Raw genomic sequence first — 21,496 nt, 5'->3', positions numbered from 1 at the left:
AACTAAATAAATAATGCCCTACTTTTCCAAAGTTTAACAATACTTAGAAGTTCCTGAAATGGTTTGAATTTTTAAATTACCTTTATAGAACAAGGCACGCACACACACACACACACACACACACACACACACACATTCTTTCACTTATTAGAAATATGGGTTGATTTTTCTAGCATAGGGTATTACTTTTCTAGGGATCATATATTATTAATAACCAATGGAAGTTTGTGATATAATTAATAAATTCCATGTGACTATAGGTGCAAAAATGAAGGAAGACTAAAAAGTTTGATCGGATTATGAAAAACAGAGATATTTGGCAAATTCTATTTTTTTTTTTTTTTGGTAGAAGTACGGTTTGTTAAGCTATGCCTTAGTACAGGCTCTGGGGCTTGCCCATGGTGCTCTTGATGTTCTGCCAGTTCTTCTGGAGGAGTGACACCAGGAGACTGATAGCTACATGGATGTTGTACACAAGCTCATTATCTGTTACCTTCATGTGGCCAATGGCCACCGCCAGGCACAGCACCTTCTTCATCTGTAATTTGATCACGGACTTCATCCATTTTGCCACCATTTTCTCATTGAGCATCAGCAAGGAAGGGAACTTGCCAGCATTCTTCAGGCCTGGGCCCAGGATTCATGGTATCTGCTTGACCAGGGATTCTGAAGCCAAAAAGGTATTATATTTCTGGGCCAGCTTCTTCACTAATATTTTTATTCTCGTTGAGTTTCTTTAGTGCCTCAATGTCCATGTGGGGAGTATCCACAGCTTTGGCCTCATCACAGTGCTGCTGGTCCCCCAAAATACATAAAGAGAACTTCAGGTGAGAAGTGGATTTAAACCTGATGGTGCCCGAGAAACATTAAACCTGATGGTGCCCGAGAAAATATGACCCTTCTGAGGGTCATAGTTCTTCAAACTGATCTTCAGCTCCTCTGTCTGCAAAAACTTCCCGTGAGCCTCTTACAGGTTATTGTGGGAGACTTTGCTGCTCATGATGCCTTGTGCCACAATAATAGGAGAAAAGTAGGCAAAGAATTTTAGGCATTAGTTTGTAGATCATGTAAGACACTAAAGATCTGGGTGAGACATGACTGGAAATGAGACTTTTTAAAAGATTAATGTATTGTTAATCTATTTGGTGGCATGACTCACACAGAAAGTAAAGATGAGGGATAGATTATGATGTTGTGGAAAACTACACAATTGTGAAGTGACAAAAGTTTGAATAAGGATGAAGGCATTTGGATTAGACATGAAATGTGGATTAGCATGATTTGGAATGGGTGCTATGGAAGACAGAAGACTCAAAAATGACTGAGGTTTTCACCCGAAGTGGTGAAGAGAAGTATGGAAACTCTCACAGGATCAAAAATAGAGGATGAATTTAGAAAAATGAACAACAGCAGCAACAAACTAAAAAGCAATGTGTATCTACAGCATCCCACCACCCAATGTTGTTAAAAGCTGGAACCCACCGTTCTCCCTCTTCATTAGCTCCTTGACTGTGTCAACTCAAAACTTGACAATGTGGCTGACAGTCCCATTTGCCCTTAGAGGCCAAATAGCATTCACTGTCATTGCAAATAACAGCATTTCCTCAGTGAAGGTTGAACTAAATTACTTTAACAAGGCTAAATTAAAAATCAAACATGTTGATGCATTTAATGTGAGGTACAGAGGACACAAAAGATCATCAAAAATGAGTGGCAATATTGATTGTCATAAACAACCCTTCATGAAATAAAATAGATTCAGTGCTGACCCCTTGAAATGCAGTTACCCCATTTCTAGTATATTTACTTATAGGTTATGTAATTTAGGAGAATTATTTCTTTTTTACCTTTAATGTGTTATTTTAACCTTTCTTTCCTCACCACAATCTATTTTTCTCATAAATGAGGATAATGATGATAATAGTAATTCCATATTAAAGTTTAGAATTTTATGAGTCTTTCATTCCTTTATATTAAATGTGTAAAATAGATGAAATATATGTAATTATAACAAGCTTTTATTTATAAATAAAATCTTACAGATTTTAAAGATGTTCTGACAAACAACTTGGATATTATGAAGCAGTAAAATTTTTATTGACTCTGCTGAACTTTTACTTTATTTTCATCCATTTTCTAATGGAAGAATGTGCCCTACCTGAGCCTTACTATTTTGGAAGTTTTAATTATGTAAAATAGCAGAGGATGGTCTTTTAATTTGGTTGTGTTATAAAATGCTGGAAAACATCATGAAATTATCTGAAATTTGTTTAGATTAAATCTTATAAAATATCTTAGATTAAATCTTACAATTCATATCTAAGAAAACTTTAGATGAAGTTAAAAAATTATGGCAGAAATTCTGGGCATTAGTATGATAATTTGTTGTTGAAAATTTGGTGATCGTCTTTTACTAATTTAGAAAAAAATATATTTTTTAATATTGATTCTTTATCTTCATGGACAGTTTCACCAAATCCTAGAATAACATGTGTCAAACTATGGAAAATATTGTTCCATGAGCTTAAATATAAATAAGTACAACTTGGTTCCTATAAATTTATGATTGATCCAGCCACATTATGCTATTATAAGAAGTTAGAAGTATTTTTGGAATAAATGCACAAGCCCTTTGTCTGCTTAATTACTATAAAGTGTGGCAATCGTGCTTTTCTGCCTAATATCTGTTATCAGAATTGCAGTACTGGGTAGGATATGTCATGGATATGAAGCAGATTAAGAGTTCTTATTTTTTTCATACTATATATTCAGAATGTGTAATTCAGCCTAACATATAACACTGCATGAATCATACTCCCATTCTTCAACCTAATACCCCAATAAATCCATAGTAGTGTCTCCAGACATGTCTGCCAATCCTACCACAAGTATATCCCATCTTTAGCCCATTCATTATTCTACCCAAGTTTTCTCTCCAACACATAGACTCGATTATATCCCTCCTAGGCTTCAGAGCTATGTCTATAGAGTAAATTCCTTTTTGTTTTGTTCAAAGTCCTTCAGAATCTGGCTGTTGCAAACATTTTATTCTCTCAATAAATAATTACTAAATCCTTGCTCATTGTAGAGCGTCTGTGGCAGCAAGGGTTTCTGGGGACAGGGGAGGAGAAGAATGGTCTCTGCCCTCAAGTAGTGCATAGAGAATAAGCAATTACAATCCAACGTGGTCAATGCTTATTCTTTGCACATGTGTAAAGATCAGCTCAAACTGGAATAGTGTCTGAGACTTGTTTAATGGCTAGTTCATCAGATGGAAAAGAAGTGAAAGGATCTTCTGGAAAAGGAAAATGACTTTCACAAAATCTCGAAAGCGTTACCAAGCGTAGTATGCTCCACAAAAGGCAAATAATTCCCTACACCCGTGCATAGGGTTTCAGGAGAGTCTTGGACAGCTAGGATGGTGGAGGCAATTACAAGTAGCTTTCTGTTCAAAGGGATGTGGTCTTTATCAAACTATAGAAGGAATCATTAAAGGGTTTTGAAAAGGTGCATGAAAGATTATCTGTAGGGAAGTAGAACAAGGGAGGATATACAGAATGAAAAGAGGATCTGTGCACAGGAGAGCAGGTAGCTGAGCTAGAAGGAGGCAGCTGACAGGATATGAAGACAGGGCACACTGGTGAAATGTAATAAAAGTAGCATTGTCATGATTTCATGATGAGGTGGATAGAGAGCAAAAGGAGGAATGCAAGATGACCTCTGTGTTTCCAGCTTGTGCAAATGGCAAAATGCTGTCTAACACTCCAAAAAGAGAATGCAGAACTAGAAGACAGTCTGAATCAAAGTAGGGAAAGAAGAGATTAAAAAGGTTAGTTTGGATCCATTGAGTCTGAAATCCCATTAGGGATCTGAGTAGAAATGTTGTACCCTAAGCAGTTGGGTAGAAAAGCCTCTAGTTTAGAAGATAATTATGAACTTAACTATTGGTCAGAGAATCATTCAGAGGCAGCTGAATAGGGGCAAAAATTGGCCAATGGTTGTTTTCAAAAGTCCATACTCAAGACGGTCTTTTTCCGGGTCAGATTTACAGATAAATTTGGTGTACCCTTTACCTGCTCCTAATTTTTTCTGTTTTTCTTTTTATAAAAGCCTCAATGAATTTACTCACTTCTCCTTTTAGACACGTTCTCCACTGGCCAATATATTACCGCAACTACATGATCCATCAGTGAAGTTTACATCTATTGGGTTAAAAAATTCTTATAAAAAAAATCTTAAGGTATTATCATAACTTTTCTAAGTGATGATATGTTTTTGTTCTTGTTTAATTAATTAGGCACCCACCCTATGATTATGTTTTCCATTTGAGTTGCAGTGTACATTGAAGGTATACTAATTTTACAAAACTTAACATACCTTCAATATATTGAATCCCTCCATCTTTCACTACCTATAGTGAGAAATTTACTTCAATGGCATTTACTGTTTACTTGGATAATCTGCCTGAATTTGTTGTGTTTCTTGTTAGTATAGATTTATTCTTTGTTCCTCCTCTTAATGTTCGCAGTCATGTATTAGTCTTTATTTGACCTACTTTCACAATTACTTTAGTTAATTTGCTTGACTTAGGTTAATTCACAATATAAAAAGAGAAAACAATTCCCAGAGATGAAGCCAAAACTGATGCAAAAATAAATAGCTAAACATAGGGGGTTAAGGGGGTAGGAGAAGAGTAAATGAAACAAGATGGGATTGGGAGGGAGACAAACCATAAGTGACTCTTAATCTCACAAAACAAACTCGGGGTTGATGAGGGGAGGGGGGTTGGGAAAGGGGGAGTGGGGTTATGGACATTGGGGAGGGTATGTGCTATGGTGAGTGCTGTGAAATGTGTAAACCTGGCGATTCCCAAACCTGTACCCCTGGGGATAAAAATATATTATATGTTTTAAAAAAATAAAATTAATAAAAAAATAGCTAAGTATATATCAGATTCTAGTTCATAAAAGCTAAAATTGTGGTAACTTGTTCTAAGGGTGTAGAAAAAAATTAAATCTCACTGGTAATCAATGAAGAGCAGAAAATCAACATTTTCTAAAGATAAAGAAAATTCTGATAAATATTCTAATGCTTTGCATGAAGAGATTGTCATAAATAAGAACATTATAGAAATAGTACCCAAATACAAGGAACCAAAAATGTAAGCTATTTAACTATAAGTAGAGGAGACTGTATTTCTTCCTTCCCTAAAACTATCTAATAAATCAGAAAAATAAACACTTCAGTGTTTTTTACACATGTTGCTCCTTTTAGCCGTGAATCAAAATGTAACTCCAGTTCTATATCGTTAAGTAAAAGAGCAGTTTTAGGCTTATGGGTAAGCTGAACAAGAAATACAGAAACCTAACACTGTGGTGACAGATGATACTTTCACTGAGTTTTAATTCTTTCCTAAGACCCATAGGAAGGACTTGTATGGGCATTAATATCAAGGGGATTTGGGGCATTGTAGGGCTTTGCTCTTCTTGTGCTTGATTTGCCCATCATAAAAGAATACAACTCTCTGAACTTACAGTTAACCAGTTTTCCATAGACAGACAATACCATGCAACTTAGAAGGAAGACAAATGCTATCATAGAAGTAAAGCCAGAGCTTGAGTCTATAAGAACAAGGCTGAGAGAGAAACAACTTATATAGGACCTTCCTCTGCAAAAGGAGAGCATATCCCTGTATGAGAGAAATGACTAGATTCAGGGATATTGGACTAAATTTGTCTCTTACACTTACCCTAAATCCTTTATATATGTGATGATTATTTGCCTTTCAGGATTTATTTTGAATTTTTAGGGCAGAGAAATTATTCTGTGTGATAATGTATGATGATACATGACATTATTCATTTGTCAAAACCCACAGAATGTACAACACAAAGAGTGAACATTAATGTAAACTCTAGAATTTAGTTAATAATAGTGTGTCAATATTGGCTCATCAATTATAAGAAATGTACCACACTAACGCAAGGTTTTCATAATAGAGATAAACATGTGAGGGAAGAGAGAGGTATAGTGGAATTCTGTATTTTTTGTCCAGCTTATCTGTAAGCCAAAAACTGATCTTTTGAAAAAGTCTATTAATTTAAAAAAAATCAAATTGCTCTCTGTAAAAAATCCAAAATCAGAAAAGTAGAAAGAAGGAAAAAAATCACCAAAAATCTTACAACTCAGATATAACTACTCTTAAGATTTTCTAGTGATTATTGTTCATTCTGTTTCTTTCTCTCTTTCTCCCTCCCTGTTTCTCTCCCTCCTTTTCCTTGTCCTCTTCTGCTCCTTATCTCCTTTTTCCTCTTGTATTCTGTTTTTCAGAATTCAAGTTAGAAGCATAGATTGGTTTATTCTGCCTCTGCATGGATTTTAATCCTGGCTCTGCTTCTAAATAAATGTGTGGATTTAGGCAGGTTATCTACCCATTTGTGCTTCAATTTCGTCTTTTATAAAATAGGAACAATAGCAGTTTTTATCTCATTGGATTTTTGAGAGGATTGGATGTAAGGATACTTGGTAAGAGTTGATCTCACTGCTGGTGCATAATGAATACTATGTTACTTCTCTTACTCCTTCATATTCTCATTCTTAATACAGTGTTATTGTATGTCAATGAAATGGAATAAATAGCATCTTTAAGGTGGCCGATGCCATCAATTATTTTTTATCAATCCCCTTTTGATGAACACTGAATTTATTTCTATGGAGGAGGGAACATGGATGGCTTTTATATTATGCTGTAGTAAATATCCTCATCCATGAATCTTTACTGATTTATTATCTCCTTAGAATAAATTCCTATTCATGGAATTGCTGGACTCCCAATTACTTTTAAGCTCAATTACCTTTATGTGGTGTATTTGGGTCTCCATGAACTTTCACTTAACCTGCTTCTCCAACCTCAGCTGTTTTCATTCCTCTTAACAGCTACTTCCATTCTTCCTTCACCTTCCATTTATTTTAGGACACTGGAAGGCCTTCCAGTGCTCTACACCCTATTTCTTTCTTGGGCACTTGCATAAATTTCTCCCTTTGCCTAAGGCATAGTCAACACATTTTCGGTTTATCAGCTATTTCCTTATGTATGTTTCTTACTAGACTACAAGCCTCATGAAAACAAGAAGCATCTACTTCTGTCTTTGGAGGGTGTCTCATCTCACTTCTGACACCAACTGAAGTAATGATTCTGGTGTTCTAGACCAGAAAGCTCCTCCTGTCCTGAAGTAAATTAAGATCCTGATTTAATTATCTATATAAATGAAATTTTATAAAAATTGATGTGGCTACCTTGTGTAAATCTCACTACCAGAGTGGCTTCCCATGGCTCACTGAGACCCTAAAAGCAGCACATAGTTTCTGGTAACACTTTTTGCCCAGATTAGGATCTTGGATTTGGGAAGCTCCATTCCACAAGAATTTATGCCAATAATCTACATGTTTCTCTTTATATTCACCATATCAATTTCTCCTGTTCTTGAAACTGAAGTTAGCATCAGAAAGATTATGGTGGGGATGACCTTCAAAATTTTCTGTCTTCCTTTCTTCTGCATATGAGCCCTGAATAATTCCCAGGACTGTGAATATGATGAATTTTATTTCTCTGATGAGCTTGTGTTAAATGGCACAGTTGACCTTAAGAGTTTATCTGTGTGAGACTTAGCTAATCACAGGTTCTTTAAAAGCTGAGAGTGGTCTCTATCTGGTTGCAGAAGAGGAAGTTAGAGATTTGATGCAAACGATTTGACACTCCATTACTGACTTAAAGATGAAGAAGCCATGTTGCAAGGAATTTGATGATGTCTAGGATCCTAGAGCAGCCCCAACCAACTGGAAGCCAGCAAGAAGACAGAAACTTAGTCCTAGAACTGAAAGAATTAAATTCTGACAATAATAGGAATGATCTTGGAACTGGATTTTTCTTCAAGCCTCCCTCATGATAACTCAGTTTATCCAACACCCTGATTCTAGCCTTGTGATATTATAAGGGAAAGCTCAGACATACTGTGCTTAACTTCAGACCAACAGAATTATACAGTGATAAATGGACATTGTCTTAAGCTACTAATTTTGTGATTATTGTGAAGCACTAGACAGCTAAGTGGGAATGGAAAAGTAGAGTGTGTGCCCAGGTGGCCCTGAAAAATATCTCTACTTCCTGTTTTGAGCATTCTTGAGAGTCTGGAAGTATTTGTCCAGTGAATGAACATGAATCAAATCAGTGGGGGACATAATAAAGAAGGCACACACTGGGAAAGAACTGAGGCCTGCCGTGGCTTGTACCAAGGCTCTGCACAGCTACAGAATGCCTGATTTCCTCTCTACTGATGATAAATGACCAGGTTCTATTCATGTAGCTAATAATTGGGAGTTTGAGACTTTTACCCTCTTTTTTTTTAAATTTTTTTAAACAATGATTTTTAAATATTTTCTTTATTGACTAAAACATTTCTACAACTGTGTAAAAGATGTGATAGTGAGTGGGCTATAGGGAGAAATCCCCTCTCCAGTAGTGTAAGGTATTTTCATGAATACCAATGCAAGTTAATGGTAGGGAAAAGACCTCCCAACTGGTAAGTGAGTCCTCACCTAGTAAATGATCAAAATCAAAGATTCAGAAATAGTTATTAAATACCATTAGGCATAGAGCAAAACATAGCCATATTTCTGTACTTGAGAACACATTTATAAGAGAAGGCTCTGATGTGTTTGAGACAGAGACATAAACTAGCTCACTAAAGACATTATTAAATATTCAGGGATTTTGTGATCTGGTGGTCAAACCATTGGTAGCTTGAAATCAGTCTTTATTTTTTTCCGGCTTTATTGAGATATAATTGACATATAACACTGTGTAAGTTTAAAGTATATGAGATGATGATTGAAGTCAGTCCTCTTGGGAGCATTTAATCAGTAAACACTATAAATCAGGGCTTTGGGGGAAAAAGCTGGTCTATCGGCATAGTAATACTACACTACATTGTTTCCATATGATATGCCATGTGCCTTCATTGTCTAACTTAAAATCAGTGACTGTCCTTGGGTAATGCATGTCTTCATCATTTGTAGATTACATAAGTACATTCTGAAGAAACCTCTAGTCAGAATTTAAAATTCCATGGAGGTGGAGTTAGTGGGAAGAGATTTCTTAAGGGTATTCATATTAAGGCAGGCCTTCCTGTGTTGGCAGTAAGGAAAAGAAAGGAATTTCCAGATAAGTGGAGAAGGGTCATTCAAGTCAGAGATGCGAAAAAAGAAAAGAAAAGAAAACAAAACAAAACAACATAATAAGATGGATGCATGGGTGTATTAATTTCCTATCAGTTATAACAGATTGCCACATATGTAGTGGCTTAAAGCAATAAAAATTTATTATCGTACTACTCTGAATGTCAGAGTAAAAAAAAATGGATCAGAGGGTCTCATTCCTTCTGGAGGTTCTAGGGGAGAACTGTTTCCTTGCCTTTTTTGCTTCTAGAGGCTGCCCACATTCCTTAGATTGTGGCACACATCTCTCTAACCCCTGCTCTCTTTGTGGCATCTTTTCTCTGACTCTCTTGCTTCTCTCTTTCACATAGGACACTTGTGACTACATTGGGCCAGACTGGATAATCCTGAATAATCTCTCCATCGCAAGAACTTTAATTTAATCATGCTGTGCAGTCTCTTTTCCCATGTAAAGTAACATATTTAAAGATTTGGGGAATTAGGATACTGACATCTTTGAGAGGCTGTTTTTCTGCCTAACATGATGGGCAACACCGGCCAGTTGATTATGGGTCTTAAAATGGCAGACTGTGGAGATTAGAGATTTATTGATATTGAGCAAGGGAGTGATTTAATGAAAATAGTATTTTAATAAAATTAATATTGCAACAGATGGCTCATCAAAACTGGAAACAGTTTCTGTAGTAGATTACTCATGGTAATCTGTGTAAGACTGATTAGAGTGTGCACTAGGGAATGACACTGAGATCTGTGCTAGCACTAGGTATTGTCAGACTTTGACATGGTTGAATATAAAAAAAAAATCTGATGTTTCTAACATAAGATGTTAACAGCTGATTTTAAGATATAATTCACACCTCATACACCTAGTACACTTAAAGTATACAATTCAATGGTTTTTATATTCACAAACTTTTACAGCTATCACCAAAACCAACTGTAAACCATTTCATCAGCCCTAAATAAACACCTGTTCTCATTACCAGTAACTTGTCATTTCTCTCCCATACCTCAGCTAGAGACAACTGCTGACCTCTCTGTCTTTATAGATTTGTGTATTCTGGGCTTTTTACACAAATCACACAATATGTAGTCTTTCATGACTAATTTCCTTCATTTAGCCTGTTTTTAATGTTCATCCATCTTATAGCATGAATCAGTATTTCGGCCATCTATTGCCAAATAATATCCCATTGTATGAAGATGACATTTATTTATCCACTCATCAGTTGATAGACATTTGGGTTGTTTCCTTTTTTTTTTTTTTTTCTTTTTTGCTAAAGTGAGTAATGCTTTTAGGAATGTTTGTGTACAAGTTTTTTGCATAGACATATGTTTTCATTTCTTTTGGTATGTACCTATGAGTTGAAATGATAGGTTATAGGGTAACTATGTTTAGAGGAACAGACTGAGGAACTCCCAGCCTAATTCCCAAAGTTTGATGAGTAGTATACATTCTAACCAGCAGTGTACAAGGGTTCCAATTTTTCATTCCCTTGCCAATTTGTTAAAATATGTCTTTTTTATTTTAGCCATCCAACTCTATGTGAAGTGAGATCTTACAGTGGTCTTGATCTATATTTTTCTAATGACTAATGGTGTTGAATGACTATCATTCATTGTGTTTATTGGTCATTTGTATATCTTCTTTGGAGAAATAGCTATTCAGATCCTTTGCCCATTTTAAAGTTGTGTTATGTATCTTTTTACTACTGAGTTGTAAATTTCTTTACATACTCTGGATACAAATCCCTTATCAAATGTATATATGAAAAAATGTTCTCTTGTTCTATGAGTTGACTTTTATTTTCTTGATGCTATATCCTTTGAAACACAAAATGTTTTAAATTTGATGAAGTCTAGCTTATCTGTTGTTTCTCTTCTCATGTTTACTTTAAAGTCATATGTAAGAAGGCTTTGCCTGGCCCACATTCATGAAGATTACTCCTATGTTTTCTTCTAAGAATTGTATAGTTTTAACCCCTACATTGAGGTTTATGATCCATTTGCCTGGTAAGAGGTAATGGTCCATCTTTATTATTTTGCATGTGAATATTCATATCCCAACACCATTTGCCAAAAAAGACTATTCTTTCACAACTGAATTTTCCTCGTACCTTTGTTTGAAATTAACTAAACTAATCATGTGAGACTTTATTTCTGTACTCTCAGTTTTATTGCATTGATTTTTATGTCTACCCTCATTCTAGTACCATACCATCTCAATAACTGTAACTTTGTTGTACATGTTGAAGTTGTGAAGTATATCTTCCAACTTTGTTCTTCCATTTTAAGACTTTTGCCTATTTTGGACAAGAATTTTTATATGCATTTTAAGAACAGCATGTTAGTTTCTAAAAAGAATCCTGCTGGGGTTTTAGGTGGAATACATTGAATCTGTAAAACAATTTGGGGAATATTGCCATTTTACCAATATTAAGATTTCTGATCCAGAAACTCAGAATGTCTTTGAGTTTATTTAGATCTTCTTTAATTTCTTTCAACAGTGTTTTGTACTTTCCGAGTATATGTTCTGTCTTTATTTTAAAAGTTTTATTCCTCATTTTGATGACATAATAAATGGAATTATTTTTTTAAATTTCATTTTTAATTTGTTAATTTCTAGTGTATTGATTTTTACATATATATATAATATATATGTATATAAAGTGAACTCTCCAAATATATGGAATTCATTTATTAGTCCTAATAATATTTTTAGTTGATTCCTTATGATTTTCTTTGTATAAGATCATGTCACCTGTAAAAAGAGTAATCTTATTTTTCTTTTCCAATCTGGATGCCTTTTATTTCATTTTCTTACCTAATTGACCTGGCTAGAAACTTCAGTAAAATGTTGAATAAATGTAGTGAGAAAGGATATACTTTTCTTGCTGCTGACCTTAGAGAGAATTCAGTATTTTATTATTAAGTGAAATAGTAGCTTTTCAGAGATGTTTTTATCAGGGTGAGGAAACTCCCTCCCATTTTCAGTGTGTTGAATGTTTTTATTGTGAATAGATATTGGGTTTTGTCAAATGATTTTTCTGAAACTATTGAGATGATTATCTGGTTTTTGTCCTATTTTCCATTGATATGGTGTATTATATTAATTGATTTTCAGATGTTAACCCAACTTGCATTCCTGAGATAAATCCCACTTACTCATGTTATATAATCCTTTTTATATGTTGCTAGAATCTATTTGCTATTACAATCAAGCCTGATTATTTGCAGTTTCCATATTTGCAAATTCACTTACTCACTAAAATCTACTCATAATCCCCAAATCAATATTTGTGACATTTTTGTGGTCCATATGTGAACATGCAGAGAACAGTGAAAAATTCTTACCCAAAGGTACATATTTCAAGCTGAAGTTGAAAAAAAACAATATTCTGCTTTCTTTTTCTATCTTTCATACTTTAAACAAGTATCTTTTTGTGGCCTATTTAGTGTCATATTTTCCATGTATTTGTGCTGTTTGTTGATTTGCTGTTTAAAATGACTTCCAACATTAGTTCTCAAAAGCTGTCTACGGCATCTAAGTGCAAGAAGGCTGTGATGTGCCTTACATAGAAAATGCTTGTTAGATAAGCTTTATTCAAGCGTGAGTTATAGTGCTGTTGGCCATGAGTTCAATGTTAATGAGTCAGCAATATATATTAAATAAAGTGCCTTTAAACAGAAACACACATAAAACAAAGCTATTATTGATCAGTTGATGAAAATGTTATGACCAGAGGCTCTTGAGAACCTAACCCTGTATTTCTCTTATGAACAATGGCTCAGTATTCACTAATTCAGGGTTCCCAGTGACTTCTTAGAACATATCTTCTGCAAATAATAAGACTCACTGTAAGGGTTTTTGGAGAATTTTTGTATATGTAGTCACTAGAGAATTGGTTGGTGATTTCTGTTTCTGTGATTTTTTTTTTTTTTTTTTTTTTTGCTTTGGTAACAAAGTAATACTGGCCTTATATAATGAGTTGGAACACGTTCTTTCCTCTTCTTTTTTGGAAGGGTTTGTGAAAATTTGATATTAAGGCTTTATTTATTTATTTATTTATTCATTTATTTTTAATGCTTGGTAGAATTCACAAGTGGGGGAAAATGGACCTTGGCTTTGCTTTGTGAAAAGTTTTAAATTTTTTAATTGTGCAAAAATTAGAAAATTTCTAATTGTTCAGAAGAAAGTTAACTTACAGTTGGCTGGTGTCTGGGCACTTGGATTGGGGTGGGTTCCCATCATTCCCAGAGTTGATAAGACTCGCTCACTGTGTCTTACCTATTTGCACCAACAATGTGATTTATGCTGAACACCTGCTCTTCCTTCTGCGAGTCTGTAATGTTGATATGTACTAGGCAGAAGCTGTTTATATGACCAGCCTTAGGATGCTGAGTCTCTTGTGAGCTCTCATTAATCAACATTTCACATGTGTTGTCACAACTTTTTGTTGGGGGAATTAAGCATGCACTTCACGATTTCAGTGAGAGATGACCCTTGGAAACTTATGCCTCGTTTTCCTTGGGCTTTGCCACATGTACGTTTTCCCTTTGCTGATTGTGTTTAGTATGCTCTCAGCCATGGTGTTCTCATAGCCATGAATACAATTATGTACTGAGTCCTGTAAGTCCTCCTAGTGAATCATTCATCCTTAGGGCGGTCTTGGGAATCCCCAATATATTTATTCAATCTCTTTACTTGTTAAAAGCCTTTCAGATTTTCTATTTCTTCTTGAGTAAATTTCAAGACTTTCTTTTCAAGAATTTTTTTATTTCATTAGACTTAACTATTTTGTTGGCATGTAATTGTTCATAGTTTATTATTTTAAAATCCTTTTATTTCTGTAAGGTCAGTAGTAATGTCCCCTCTTCCATGTCTCTGTTCAGTCCAATTAAAGGTTTATCAATTTTGTTGATCTTTTCAAAAAACCACTTTTTGATTTCATTGATCTTCTCTATTACATTTCTATTCTCCATTCCATTAATTTACACTCTAATCTCTATTATTTCTTTCTTTCTGCTTGCTTTAGGTTTAATTTGTTCTGCTTTCTCTAGTGTTTTAAGGTAGAAAGCTTACTAGTTTGACATCATTCTTCCTTTATTATTATTTTTATTATGAAAAGACATCTGTATGTTATACTTGGATAACTGTAAGTTAATATTTCTATTTCTATCAGATGCCAAATCCTGTACACATCAGTAATGAAATATCTCTTAACTTAGTTATCTTACCAGTTACCAACACTTAAACCCAGCCATGCTATTTAAAAAAAAAAAGAGAGATAATTAACATACATTATTTTTAAGTGTATACCAATGATTCTATATATGTGCATATATATGTATATATTTTGAAATGATCACCACAATAACATATATCACTATATATAGTTAACAATTTTTTTCTTATACTTTTAAGATCTACTTTCTTAGCAACTTTCAAATACATTATACAGTATTAGCTGTAGTTACCATGCTGTGCAATATATTCCGAGGACTTATTCACTTTATAACTGAAACTATGTACCTTTTGACCACCTTCTTCCATTTCTCCCACTCCCAACCCCCACTTCTGGCAAACAGCAATTAATCTCTGTATCTATGAGATTTTTATTGTATTCCCCCAGATTCCACATATAAGTTAGATCACAAAGTATTTGTTTTTCTCTGTCTGACTTATTTCACTTAATGTAACACCCTTTGAGGTAGCGTCTTCAAGCTAATTGATTCTTTTTGCCTGTTTAAATCTACTGTTGAGACTCTCTCTCTCTCTCTCTTTTTTTTTTTTTTTTTTTTGCTGTTGAGACTCTTTAGAGAATTTTTTGTTTCAGTGATCTTGTCAACTCCAGAATTTCCATTTGGTTCTTTTTAAGTTTCTTTCTCTTTGTTGATATTCTCTATTTGATGAGACCTTGTAATTATGCCTTCGTTTATTTCTTTAAGAGTGATTTCCTTCAGTTCTTTGAACATATTTATGATGATGGCTTTGAAGTCTTTGTTAAGCCTGACAACTAGGCCCTCTCACAATTAGTTTCTATTGCTTGCTTTTGTTTACATGTGTAGGTCACATTGCCCTATGTCTTTGCATGTCTCCTAATTTTCAGTAATACACTGTAGTAACTTGAGATACCATCTCTCTCACCTCTTAAGGGCTTTTTATTATTGCTGCTTGCTTGCTCATTTGTTTGTTGACTTTCCTGGACTATTTTAGTAAAGTCTGTTTCCCCACAGTGTGGAGTCACTGATGTCAGTCTTCAGTAGGTACAAAGTTGAGCATATACACAGTCACCCTGAGATGACACTAGCTTTATTAGGCTCTTTTAGACTTTTTTTTTTCCTCTGGTCACCCTAGGGCTAGGCTACTAACTGCCAGCTAATTGTGCTACTGTACTTTATAATACTTTGGAACAAAACTGCCCCCCTCCAAGGCCAACTAAATTTGAGCCCCTTTACAGGGACAGTTTTGAGACCAGTCTTTGAGATTTATTCTAATCCTAGGAGCATTCTTCTTAGTTTTCTCTTACCCTGGTTCTCTTCTATAAACTAGCTGGTGTTACATCTTGTTTGTTGGTCTTATGGAGTTCTTAGCTTCTTTTACTGCTTAGGACCAAAATCTCCATTATTTTTGAGAACAACTTTAGGATTGAACTTTAGTTCTTTTAAGAGAGATCCTTGGCAGTCTCCATCATGGACTACTGCTTCCCTTGAAGAAAATCTCCAGGCCACTGCTCTAGAACTAGGGATGGAGAGAGTACCCCATTTCTTCAGAGTGACATCCCTGCTTCATGAGTGGGGTATGGAGGAGGATATGTAGCCTCTTATCTTTCTGACTCACCTCTCCCTATGTGAAATCTCCTCCCTATAAGCAACCTGAAGTGTTATAAGGAGCTTATTCTTGGTCTGCTATATCTGGGGTAGAGTATCTGACCTGCAAGTGGGGGCTTGGCGGACAAAAGGAGTCCTTAAACTCTGAAATGCAGTCATCTGGAATTTAGTTTCTGTAACATGGAGCTGGGGGGGATAGGAAATGTTAGTGGCCTACCCCTTCCAAGAAGAAATCGTAACTCTTGAGTAGGAGCATGGGGGAGTGGGAGTCCCACCTTCTTAGCTGTACCTACAAAGGGTAAATCTTCTGTCATGCTTAGCTGAGAGGGAGCAGAAAGGGGTCAGGTCATGGCTTCAGAGCTGCAGACTCTCATTTTTTTTTTTTTTTTTTTCGTTTTGTTTTTGTTGTTTTCCTGACCTACAAATTTACCATTTCAGTAAATTTTCTTGAAGAAGAAATATTTCTTGATCTGTTGTAAGCCCTGGGGCAGCATCCAGATATTTAAGGGTTTCTCTGTATGTGTATAATTTTCATCAGTTCTTTCCCTAGGGAATGGGTCTGTAGAGCTTCTCTCAATGCCACAGCCAAAGTAGTCATTCCTCCATATTAAGAAACTTGCATTGGTATTACTTTAGAGTGAAAGAAACACAATATAAGAGAGAGTAAACAATAGCTGAATAATCTCAAGTAAATTATTTAACCTCAACTTGCTCACTATAAAGATGCAGATAATAATTCTTATGTTATAATGTTATTTCATGAATCAAAATTAGACACTGAATGTAAACATTTAGTAAAGTGCCTGTCACACTCCACATATCTAAAAAATGTGTTTGAGCAACTGAATGAATGAATATGTATTTGCAAAGGGATATGTGTCTTCCTTGTTAATCATTCCTGCTCACAGCTTACTTTCCCTCCTTCTTTCTTAATCATCATCACTTTGCAATTTTTATTATTAGAAAATACCAATGTCATTTTTTGTAGTGGCCATCTCTACACCACCCTGGATCACTGTCATGCTCTCTAACATGTCTTCTTTCATAATGCTTAGTGATTTCAATATCTACACAGATAAACTTTCTAACACTATGACTCCTTAGTTCCTTGACCTTTTTTCCTCCCAGGTGAGGTGTTTTCCTCCCTACTTCAGCCTTACTTCCATGCTCATTCCCTTGGCATTTTTTCCCAATTGCAATGACCCTGTAATCAACTCAATTTTACATATCCATCTCCTTGATTCTCAACTCCTATCTTTTGAGACACTACCTTTATTGTCCCAAATATAGCATTCTTCAACCCCACCTACACCTAGTTAGCATTAATCCTACCAGCTTCATTCTTCTCCTCATCTTCTAATAGTTTTTTATTTCCTCCTTACACACCTTAAATTTTGTGTTCAATCATTATAATCACTCCCTTGCATGCATCAATTCCATTGCCTCTCTTGCTTCATCATATTTCCTGATGAAACTGTAACTCAAGGAAAGTAAAACTTTCTTTCTGCAATGCAACTGAAACCTGTAATTGAAAAAAAAAACAAAACAAAACAGAAGAATGGGCACCTGGGTGGCTCAGTCAGTTAAGCATCTGTCTTCATCTCAGGTCATGCTCCTGAGGTTCTGGGACTAAACCCCTCATTGGGCTCCCTGCTCAGCAGTCCCACTTGGACTCTCTCTCTCAGTCTTACTCTCTCTCTCTCAAATAAATAAATAAGAAAAAAATCTTAAAAAAAAAGGAAAGAAAAAAACAAAGGAAAATGCACAGCTCTGATAACTGGTCTTACTTTAAATTCATTATCAATAGCTTTAAGGGACTCTCTTAATGGGAGATTACTATAATTTTTTCACCCATCTTCCCTTCCATTCTCCTGGATCATTTTTTATGATTTCTTCTATTTCTTCAAACCCTTAGTATATCATCCTTGATCCTTGCTCCCAGTTGATGTCTCAGTTTCCTCTGTCACTGAAAAAATTGAAACATTTTAAAAGAGAACTTCCATAAGTTCCTAGTGATGCGTAACACACTTAATAGTACCTATATTCCTATATTCCACAGTCTCTCCTGTTAACTGTGTTCATTCATGTTTCTACCCAGTCTGTGTCTCCATCTATGCATAAATCCCATCCATTTTTGCCTGTTCTGCATTTCTCCATACATTCAGTAACATTATTTTTTTCTATCTCATTTGCATATAAGCATGCTGTTAATTCACTCATCATAAAAACCTTAACTTGATAACACTTTGTTCTACAGCTATGTTCCCAAGTTTTTCTGTCCTTTATAGCAAAATTTCTTGAGGAAGTTTCTTACCATTCTCTCTTCTATTTATTGCAGTCAGGTTTTTTCTCATAGTCCATTGGAATTCCTTTGGTCAAGGACACCAAAGGCATTCATATTGGTAATTTTAATTACCAATTCTCATATTTGCACTACCCATTGCATTGAGTGCAGTTGATACCCTTTTCCTAGAATTGCTTTTTTTCCCTTAAGGTCCGTCATTTCTCTGATGTCTCTGACCACTCCTTCTCAGTTACTTTTGCCAGTTCCTCCTTATTTTCCTAAATTCTAAACCTTACACTTTTTTTTGTTTTCTACCTATACTCACTTCCAAGGTCATGTAATTTTCCTCTCATTTTATTTAAAGATTTTATTTATTTATTTATTTATTTATTTATTATTGAGATTTTATTTATTTATCACAAGTAGGCAGAGAGGCAGGCAAAGAGAGAGAGAGGGGAAAGCAGGCTCCCCGCTGAACAGAGAGCCTCATTTGGGGCTCAGTCCCAGAGACCCTGAGATCACAACCTGAGGCGAAGGCAGAGGCTTAACCTACTGAGCCACACAGGCGCCCCTCCTCTTATGGTTTTAAATACCATTTTTATGTTTAGGACAACAAAATTTGTATTATGCAGCTAGGATCTTCTTTTCTATATTAGCTAAGGGGCTACATTTTTCCAGTTACTTGGATCAAAAAGTTTGGTATAAATCTTGGTTCCTTCTTCTTATATATGGTCCATGTCACTATCATCTCTCTCCTGGATTATTGCAGTACTTTTTAAATGGTATCTTAGCTTCTAAATTTGTGCCTGTAGTCTGACAGCCTATTTAGAATTTTAAGTCCACCCTTGATATTTCACATATTCCTTCTTTGCTTTATGTTTTCCCTTTAACATTCATTTCCATGATATTAATATGTTACCACGTTTATTATCTCCCTCCCTCAAAAACATGCATACTGCATGAGGACAGGTAATTTTTATTTTTATTTTTATTTTTATTTTTTCCACTACTCTATTTTCGGTGTCTATAAGAATGCCTGTCTGATATATAGGTAGAAGCATGAACAGTCTTTTTTTTTTTTTTTAATAAATAACTAATAACTAAGGAGCCTATAATAAATTTTGGAGAAGGGAACAGGAGAGGAAGTAGGAAATAAGATGTAAGATGTCCAGGAGATAAGAAGTTTAGTATAGAGGAAATAATCAAAACAGTTGAATGTAAAAAAAAAAAAAAAATAAAGTGTAGAGGAAAATCAGCAGATAGACAATGAAGAGAGTCACTAAACTGAGTGGTAGAAAGAAGAAAAAGCCCAGTTGGTGGGAGATACAAAGAAAAAAATCACAGATGGTATCATGGAAACTAAAAATGAGATAAGCTGTATAAAATGTAGTGGAGAATTTGAAGACGATCAGAATAAAGAAATTCAATCCCATTAGAAAAATGATTTAATTGAGCAGTATCAGGATATTGATGGGTCCATAAATCAGATCACAGGAAGTTAAGGAAGTAAGGGATGCCTAGTGAGAGCAGTGAGGTCTGGAGGTAAGTTGCTTGTTTGGGGGTCTTTTTCTATAAAATAATGTCAAAGAATAGGACGATGATTAAAGAGGAGCAGTGGTTTCAAAGAGGAAGAATTTTCAGGGTAATGGAAATGCAAACATATTTCAAGGAGAAATTAGAGTTAAAGAAAAAAAAATACTAAAGTAGAAAAAGTGAGTACTAGTATAGGACTGTAGTCTCTTTGAAAAGATGAACCCATGTAAAACAAAGGATGTCAGGTTTTACTCTGAGAAGGCTGTGTGTGTGTGTGTGTGTGTGTGTGTGTAAAGGGCATGATGGGAAGAGAATTGCTGTGGGAAAGTGAAAACAGTGAATTAATGGCCAGTAAGTACTCTTAGGGATTGATTAGAAAATTCACTATTGGGAGAACATAGTTTTAAGTATCTAACATTAAACTGACATTGTGGATTGACTTTCAACTTTGGTGGAGGCCTCTCAGAAATTCAGTAACTCTGACTCTCAAATAACTAATATATGTGCTTAACTCTGCAAGCATGTAGAATGATTTTTATGGTCAGTGAACCCATAATCCAAAGGCTCTCAAAGCTCTCAGGCTGTGAGTAGATGTTAGACCGAGGCAACCACAATAGGCGCTTGGTTAATAAAGTAGAGGGGCTCTCCCTCCAGACTAGGTGCTCTAGGCAAACTCCTCCTTTGACTCTGCCCGAGGCAGGCCTCCGGTCTGAATATAACCTGGGAGGAAAGGAACTGCTTGAAAACCCTGATTCTACCACTTTCATTCTCTGATCTTGCCCCCTTCACCCCTTGATGCCCCAGGCTTTTGTAATCTGCACCTTAATTTCCTCACTGCCCATCCTAAGAGCTTAATATGTAATTTTTATAGTATCTAAAAAACATAGAATTTAAGCATTGCTGATGTTGTGGGTTAAGATGGAAGATTACTCAGTTTATGAAAAAAAAAATAGTAGTGATGATTGTGATGTTGAATGTGCTGATTTACTTCCAAAAATATATTTGTTCATTTGTGAGTTCTGTCGCAGTAGTTATTTTAATACAAAATTGAATGTTATTCCTGGCTGAGTAGGAAAAAAAAGCTGCTCTTTGAAGGGGTCAAGAATAATATTTTGTGGTTAAGACTGATGTTGGTTTAGTGCAACTCACTCATTGTTATTACTATTGTTATGTTATGTAAATAAAACTGGCCTTTCTCTTCAGTGTGGTTGTGTTGTGGATTTAATTAAATTTGAAATTAGGGAAGGGCAGGGAGGCTTACCAGTTTTAAAGAAATTAAAAATGTATTCTAACAATTTAGAGTTATAAAGCATTGTAGTCTGTTTAAAGTTGATATTAAAATAGGTTCTTTAATCAACCACTGTTATATTAACAGATTCAATCCATTAAAAGCATTCAATAGAACTATATTTCCTACATAAAATTATCCCACATCAGCACTGCTGCATGGTATGGAACTGACCAATGATATGATTTTTACTTAATTGAAGGTCAAAAAATTTCAGATTTTTGAGTAGATACAGAAATAGTTTCTGGTCAACTATATTATCTGGAATAATCTCTCATAATATAATGGGATAACGACCATTTTGCTATTTAAAATCTTTCTATTAA

General features: G+C 35.0%; 1 pseudogene; it reads right to left on the bottom strand.

The window, feature by feature from the left end:
- Positions 1–373: 373 nt before the first annotated feature.
- On the bottom strand, positions 374–4,401 carry LOC116882344 (annotated as a pseudogene).
- Positions 4,402–21,496: the final 17,095 nt, after the last annotated feature.

Source organism: Lontra canadensis, unplaced genomic scaffold (assembly GCF_010015895.1).
Source record: "Lontra canadensis isolate GAN:19392208 unplaced genomic scaffold, GSC_riverotter_1.0 scaffold83, whole genome shotgun sequence".
In the NCBI taxonomy this organism is placed as follows: Eukaryota; Metazoa; Chordata; class Mammalia; order Carnivora; family Mustelidae; genus Lontra; species Lontra canadensis.
Note: the sequence above shows the minus strand (reverse complement) of the source record. Positions and strands in the feature narration are given on the sequence as shown.